We start from the raw sequence: 7,313 nt of genomic DNA, 5'->3' as shown, positions 1-7,313 counted from the left end.
CTATTTAACTCCCCTCAGTGTCACTAAAACTAATTTCTTTTTAGATCTCATTGTTCCACAATTAAACATGACTGGATGAGCTGCACCTCTACAGTCGTTTACTTCTGCAAATGTCATTTTCAGCCAGTATCTCTTACTGATCTTAAGTGGTGTCACCCTGCTCTGGGTGATTTGGGCGAAGAAAAGAAAAAGCTTGGTGTTTCCCAGACGGCCTGTACTTGTGAGACATGTCAGTCAAAGGCTTGCACTGCGTGTCCTCTCTCCCCAGTGGAGCGTGACTCAGCACCACGTGGAAGGCACAGGACATCATGCTACTGAGAAATGAGTCACAGCCTCAACTGGTGATCACGACTCCTGCCAATACCTTTAGCCCATTGAAAGAGCTCCCCCTGCTGTCTGAACCCTGTAACAACCCACCGGCTACTGAAAACACGTCAGGAACAGTTATGTTCTTGTAGAAACTCAACATATTACAGCAAGAGATGACAAAATTGAATTTGAGCAAAGAAAAAAAAGATCTGATCAACCTTTCGTGACTTTCTGATAAACAAGCTTGCCAGAGCAACAATCCAGCAGAACCGCAAACAAATTAGTTCATGTTACCAGTTCAATGCTTCCTGCGTTGGATACTATGAACATACCACTCACATGGAAACCCACGACAGAACAAAACTACTGATTTGCATCCAACTTTATATTCAGTGTTCCATTTTGAGGCTTGTGCAGAGCATCCGTACAACACTGCAACTAATAATAAAAAAAGATACAAAGCAATGTCTCTAAAGACATTTTGATATGGTGAATAAATCAAAAGCACACGGAGTCCTCTTTTTTTAATGCCTGTGGATGGAGGCACTTTATTTCATCACAGTTCGAAAGCCAGTGATTGCCTTTTCTACCCTCATGTACGGTACATCAAATATAATAGATTAAATGTCTCAGGGCAATTAAACATGAAATGTCAGTGTAAGTTTTGCAGGCTGTTGTGTGTCATATAGTTTAGATGGACCTGAGAAAGATGGAAGGAAACTCAATGTTGAAGATAACTTGGCAAAGATATGATTGCAAGAAAAAAAATGGACAAAATCACCATTATTTCAAGTATAAATTGGGAAAATACGAATTTTATTTGTGGCAGCGAAGCCATGTTGTCACACTGGATATAACAAAAGACCATCTGTAGTTCCCAGTTAGCTTCAGGGGCCCAAGTTTAGTAGCATAATCAGCATTTTATTTATGTTTTTATAGCGTTTGGTAGTTTTTATTGATCTCTGCCACAATGTTTCCCTGATGGGTATGAACTGACAGTGGATTGTGATTTAATTCAGTGTTATGACTTTTTTTTTTTTTTAATTTATATCCCCCAAAAAAGCTTTCAGTGTCCACACTGACCACAACTTTAATGGATTACTATTTTTTCTACAATACCATAGTTCTCGATTAGAAATCCCGAGATAACCGGAATTTATCACAAGTAAAATACATGCAACTATCTCAGGGATTATTTGTTATGATGCGCTTAACACGGCAGTAGGAGAAATCCCATTTCAGATGGAGAAAAATGAAGCTGATTGCTGTGAAAGTAGGTTGTTTTGACGTTAATGTTGATTATGTTATTTGTGTATCAACATGGGGTCAGTATTGTGTAGTACTAGTAGCAGTAATAATAATAACAATAATAATAATAATTCTCATTATTATCCTAATTGTTTGATTCGTTCTAAAAGCCTCAGTTATTCAAAGCAGATCAAGTTGAGTCGAGACCTTTGTCTGCAACCTATATGACCAAAAACAGCCATTCTTTGTGATTTTTCACAAAATCAAAAGTACCTGGAACTGCCAAATGTGTTTAAGTTTTACAATGAGCTTCACAAGGGTTCTATAGTTTCATATAGTTTTGAAACCAATTTTTTTTTTGTATTCATTTTAAATATTTTAAGTATTAACGTGTTTAACACTGACTGTTTAAAACTGATTAACATAAGCACAGAAACGATGAAATGAACTGGGGAGATGTTATGGAGTCGGATGGTCACAAGAAGGAAGGACATTTGAACAATTTTATCTCTATTTTAAGCAGTTTTGCTTGTCTTTTTTCTTCATCTTTTTAGAAATTCTAGTAATTTTAGAACATTTCTTTTCCACAGTTTAATTATCGTGCCTTTTAAAAAAAAACAAAAAACTTTTTTTTTTAATCCAAGAGATGAAGGTCATTTTGAAAATGACTGGTGTGGAAATAGAATAAAAATAGAATAAAATGTTGATTTAGGTATAGTTTAGTGAAGGCTTCCATCGCCACCCCTAAAAAGAAAAGTCTCAGAATCCCTACTACCATGAACGCACCATAGAAGTAATCTATCTTGACAATATGCACGTGTGCCTTGTAGCGGAAAATGTCCCTCTGATTGTGTACAGTGTTGCCTTTCTTTCTTTCGTACACTACTCTCTTATAATACTCATGGATTTTCTGTGAACTTCATTGTCAAAGAGTTTATGGACAAGACAAGGAACGCGGCACAACTTTAAAAACGCTATGCCAAAACTCCAGCAGCCAACAAGGGAAGAATGAAACACCTGAAGATGTGTGAACAACGAGGACCCAGCGAAAAGACAGATCCTTCAGGTGCAGAGAAAATAAAGAGGAAGAAAGTGACAGAGGAGAAAAAAAAGCCAAGCTAAAGGTATGTTTACATGACTCGGTAGTAAGAGATTTGTGTAGCCGTTAATGGCTAAATAGCGAAATCGTTTAAAAACTAGAGAAATCGATCTTTTAACTGGCCGATCAAATAGCGAAATATTCATGCTTATACTAAGCAGAAGTTTGACTTGATTCTTGGCCCTATATAAATGGTTTTCTTGGCTTCAACACAAAGTTTGATAAAACCGTGACCTTGTTCGCTCGCTCAAGCGGCGCCAGCAATACGTATTAGCATCAGGCTACCAGTGAGACATTTGCAGCAGAGAATGGTAATTCGTGTGAATAAAATAAACATTCTTTTATGTTATGTGACACCTCCCCAGGAGCACTGTTATAATACTTTGGAGGCACAGAATCCGCCCTGTGCCAGTCCACATCCTCAGACTGAAACGTGAGGGACGCGTCAAGTGTCACCAGCATGGGTGGCAATTCCGGTCCTCTAGGGCCGCAGCCAGTGTTGCCAGATCTGATTGACAGTTTCCGGCCCAATCACATCTTAGAACCCGCCCATTCCAATACAAATCAGCCCAAACCAAGAAGTTGCGCCTGCCATGAACCTGCCCAATGTATTTTCCCCCCGCCTGATGTAAACAAAAATAGCCCAATTGGGCGGAAAACAGCCCAATCTGGCAACACTGGCCGCATCCCTGCAAGTATTAGGCATTTTCCTGCTCAAACACACCTGAGTTATCATGGCGAGGCTCTGCAGAAAGCTTGATAAGGAGCCACTAATTGCTGTCAGCTGTGTTGAGGTGAGGACACATTGAAAAAGAACGTGCAGGGCTGGGGCTCTTGGGAACAGGAATTGACCACCCCTGCCCTACAGTATACTTTTAATTTCCAAGTATAAGAATTACACCTGAAGGGAAATTAATTTAGTAAGGTATCTCATTAATACGTATGCGTGTATGTATTTCAGCTTGGGTCCATCTCCACCCGAGAGCACTCTCACACGCCCCCATTGTCTGCCCACTGTCACCTCTGTGACTGAACCCACTGATTTATCTGGTAAGTTAACTGCAAAACACCTCTTATAATTATAGCAGGTGTGTGATTGACCAACAATCAATGTTATTGGCAGAAATAGAGGGCCCCAAAATACATTTTGCTGAGGGCCCCACGGAGCCTTGGGCTCGAGGGGACCTACAGAAAGTCTGTTCCAGTGCTTGGAAATGTGAGTGAAACGTTATTTTTCTTTCTGTCTTACATGATTTTTAATGTTTGTTTTTTTCCTTCTTTTTTTTGCTATTTTGTTAATTTGCAAATGTGAAATTTACACCAAAAAGTGATATTAGTCTCTCTTCCATTTATGACTGACTGGACTTGGATGAAATGCATCTGAATATTCTCTTTAGTTAATGGAACTTTCGAGAAAAGTCGGAAATTGGAGAAACCCTAGTAAATGTTTCATGGCTTGACACCGCAAATGTATTATTATTTTGATCTAATGATTTTCTGAAAATATTATCTTTTCAGGAGTGGCTTATTATTGGCCATGACAACATTGTCATTCATTTGTATGTTTTCATGGTGCTGGCTTGTTGTTGGGGCCTCACTGTGGTCTCGTAGTTGTATATCTAGTAGATATTCTTCTTGTGCATGAGGCACTTTGGTGCAAAAACACAAATTAGCTTGACTGATGGTGACTCAATTTGTTGTATTTGTGAAACCATGTGTAAAATGGATTACACAGGTTAGGTTTCGTCGACTTCTCTCTGCTCCAACACATCTGATTGAAATGGAAGATTGGTTCTTAGGCTTTTTTTTAGGCAGAAAGGGTAAATGTTTATTTCTTTGTAAAGCCCTGGTTTTGAATGGTGCTCTATAAATAAATTTGCCTTGCCTTGGGGCAAATCTTTTCAATTAAATTTAAAGTTAGACTGAATCGTATTGCAACGCTTTCTAACAATTTGAAGTTTTTTCATTGAGTTTCTTTGAAAAAAGTGATTTCCAGAGATGGGAGGTTGGGCTCAAAGCAAATAAAAGCAAATAAACTGCAAACCTCAATACACCTGAGATGTGTTGCTGATGTTTTATTTCATTTTATTTAATGACCTAAATAGTTTTTTTTACCACTTCCTCCAATTAAAAGTCATTTGGATCACACAGAACATGTTCAAAACACAGATCAGAAAGCTATTCATTTTATAAATATTACATATCTGTATTGGCCATGTGAAACATTTCAGCGTGTTATAACTGTTTCAGTTTTAACTGTTTTAATCAGATTTTCAAATGTTTCTACTCCTTATTTTCACAATTTTTTTTACACATTTTCGCAATTTTACATTTGTCCAGCTGCTTTTAGGGCCTTTATCTGACTTGGAGCTTTTAACATAACTTCTCCTCCACATTTGGAGCATTGTTGACGGTGAAATCAAATGAAGCCGTCCGAGTGGATTAAAACGCAATCTTCCCCTAAGAATCCTCTTCATATAGCCACGAGGTGAAGCCAATCACACAAGAAGTCTTTGACATGATGTTTAAATAGTTGATCTCGGCCGCGGCACTGAGCAGCCAGCTTGGCGAGATCCCATTGTGAATCGTGGCCCGTTTAAAAATGCATGCTCGCTCTCGGCTCTGTATCTTTAATGAGGTGTGTCTGAAATATTTGATAGCCTCGTGCTCATTTGAAAAACAAATACGTTTATTTTCATTAATATTTGATACGGAAATGAATATATGTAAAACACATACATTAATTAGTCTGTTTTGATCAATTGTCTCCGAATGCAGACGGCGTATTTCCGCACCGCGGCTCCCCACAGGCGACGCTGGTGCATGTCGTTCTCCGCTGCTTCAGAGCAAAACCATTTCATTTCCAAAGTGGAATTTAGCATCTTTTAAGGTTGTCTACACTCAAGGAAATTATCAATTTTCACCCGACAATGAGGAAGGGAGGGGGGGGGATTTGCAAGTAGGATATTTGTCACATTGAAAGTGTCGTCTTCTGGGAATGATGAATGTGAAGATGACAAATGGTGAGCGTGAGGAGGGAAGTGCTACAAATGGGGGTGGGGGGGGGGGGGGGGGGGGGGAGTTAAACTTGACTCTGAAATCTGGGGTGTAATGTCTTTACACACACAACTTTCTTTCAATACCTGTCTGATTGAACTCTTTCTTCTTGACATGGACTGTTGCAAACCTTTACGCCAGCGTCAGCAGAGTCTCTCTTAACAACCAGTAATATATACATTTTGACCTTTTTTAATGTGATAAAGCCCATAACTTCAGAACAATATTGGATCCATTATCACAACATTTGACCAATATTCTTATAAGTTCTTACATGATTTAAGTAGCTTTCAAATATCTGATTAAAATTTGATTATAGCAGCCAGTAAAGTTATAAATGTTATAATTCATCACCAGGGCTCAAATTCTTGGAAATATTGTCTACTTTTTTGGCAGGATTTCTACAGTTTGCAGGCATAGTTTACAGTAATTTATCAGATTCATTGAGCACACATGCTAATCCACACTCTGTCATGGTTGTAAAAGATTGTTTACTATTTATTACATTATCGACTTCATTACATCCAGAATGGACAATATTACTATTGTCGTGTACATATTTGTCCAATATAATGTGTGTGTATGTGTGTAACACTGCAAAGTGTAGCATGTTGGTGTTGGATATCAACAAAGCTCCGTCAGTAGAAACCAATCGATGTGCTGTTCACGCTGGCTCGAATCGGATTCTAAACTGGATTGTGCCAACTTTCCTGTTCTGATTTACCTCTGCAAATCTAATCACAAGTCTTTATATGACACTATTTTATTTGGATTGGACATTTTTCTGGAATTCAAACCACTTGCATAACATTTTTTTTGATTAAATGTGTAATTTTTAAATCAAAAACGAGCAAAATCAGACTCATTTAGTAAAAGTTTAGTCTGCATCTTGACGAGTCATTCGATTTCTTCATGAAATGCATGAAGTTCAGATTTATTGTCATATATTTTTTATTTTAATATATTTTTTCTTACTTGAAGTGATACTTCAGCCAAAACTTGATGGATTGCCTTTTAGTTTATCAATTTATTTTTTTTGTTTCTGAACTTCCATCACAGTAATCTTAGATTTTGAATTTAGTAGAATAGACATGTTTTGTGTCTTGTGTGGGTTTTAAAACACGTTTGTTGTTTAGCTCCATGTGTCTCTTCAAATCTTCAAGGATTCCTGGAAGTTTGACCAAAGTAATGTTGAAATAAGACAAAATAAAACACCCGTTAAAGATGAACAGACAAACCGTCATAACACATGTTATTGTTAGAACTGTAATGCCCTCATAAATAATCCAGTCTTTGTGTTTGGAAGCTGAAAAGTACAATGACTTCAAGTAGTTTTTCATTTCTAAGGTTTGTTCCACTGGAGCTGCTGCCTTGGAGCCTCCAGCTCTGCCCTTTGCCAGACTGTACTTGACAAGTTGGATCTCATGACATTTTCGCTCTTGGACAATGTAGTTGAGGTCACTTTTTGAAGAGTCTTCCTCAGTACAGTGATGTCTGTTCTTGCCATCATTAACACCCTCTTCATTCCATTTTTAGAATACATGATACATCTTTTCACTGCTATTCTGCTGACCGTGAGATTTTTTTTTTAATACGGCTG

The sequence above is a fragment of the Blennius ocellaris genome, assembly GCF_963422515.1.
Source record: "Blennius ocellaris genome assembly, chromosome: 20".
NCBI lineage: Eukaryota > Metazoa > Chordata > Actinopteri > Blenniiformes > Blenniidae > Blennius > Blennius ocellaris.
The sequence above is the reverse complement of the archived record's forward strand: the minus strand, read 5'-3'. Positions refer to the sequence as shown.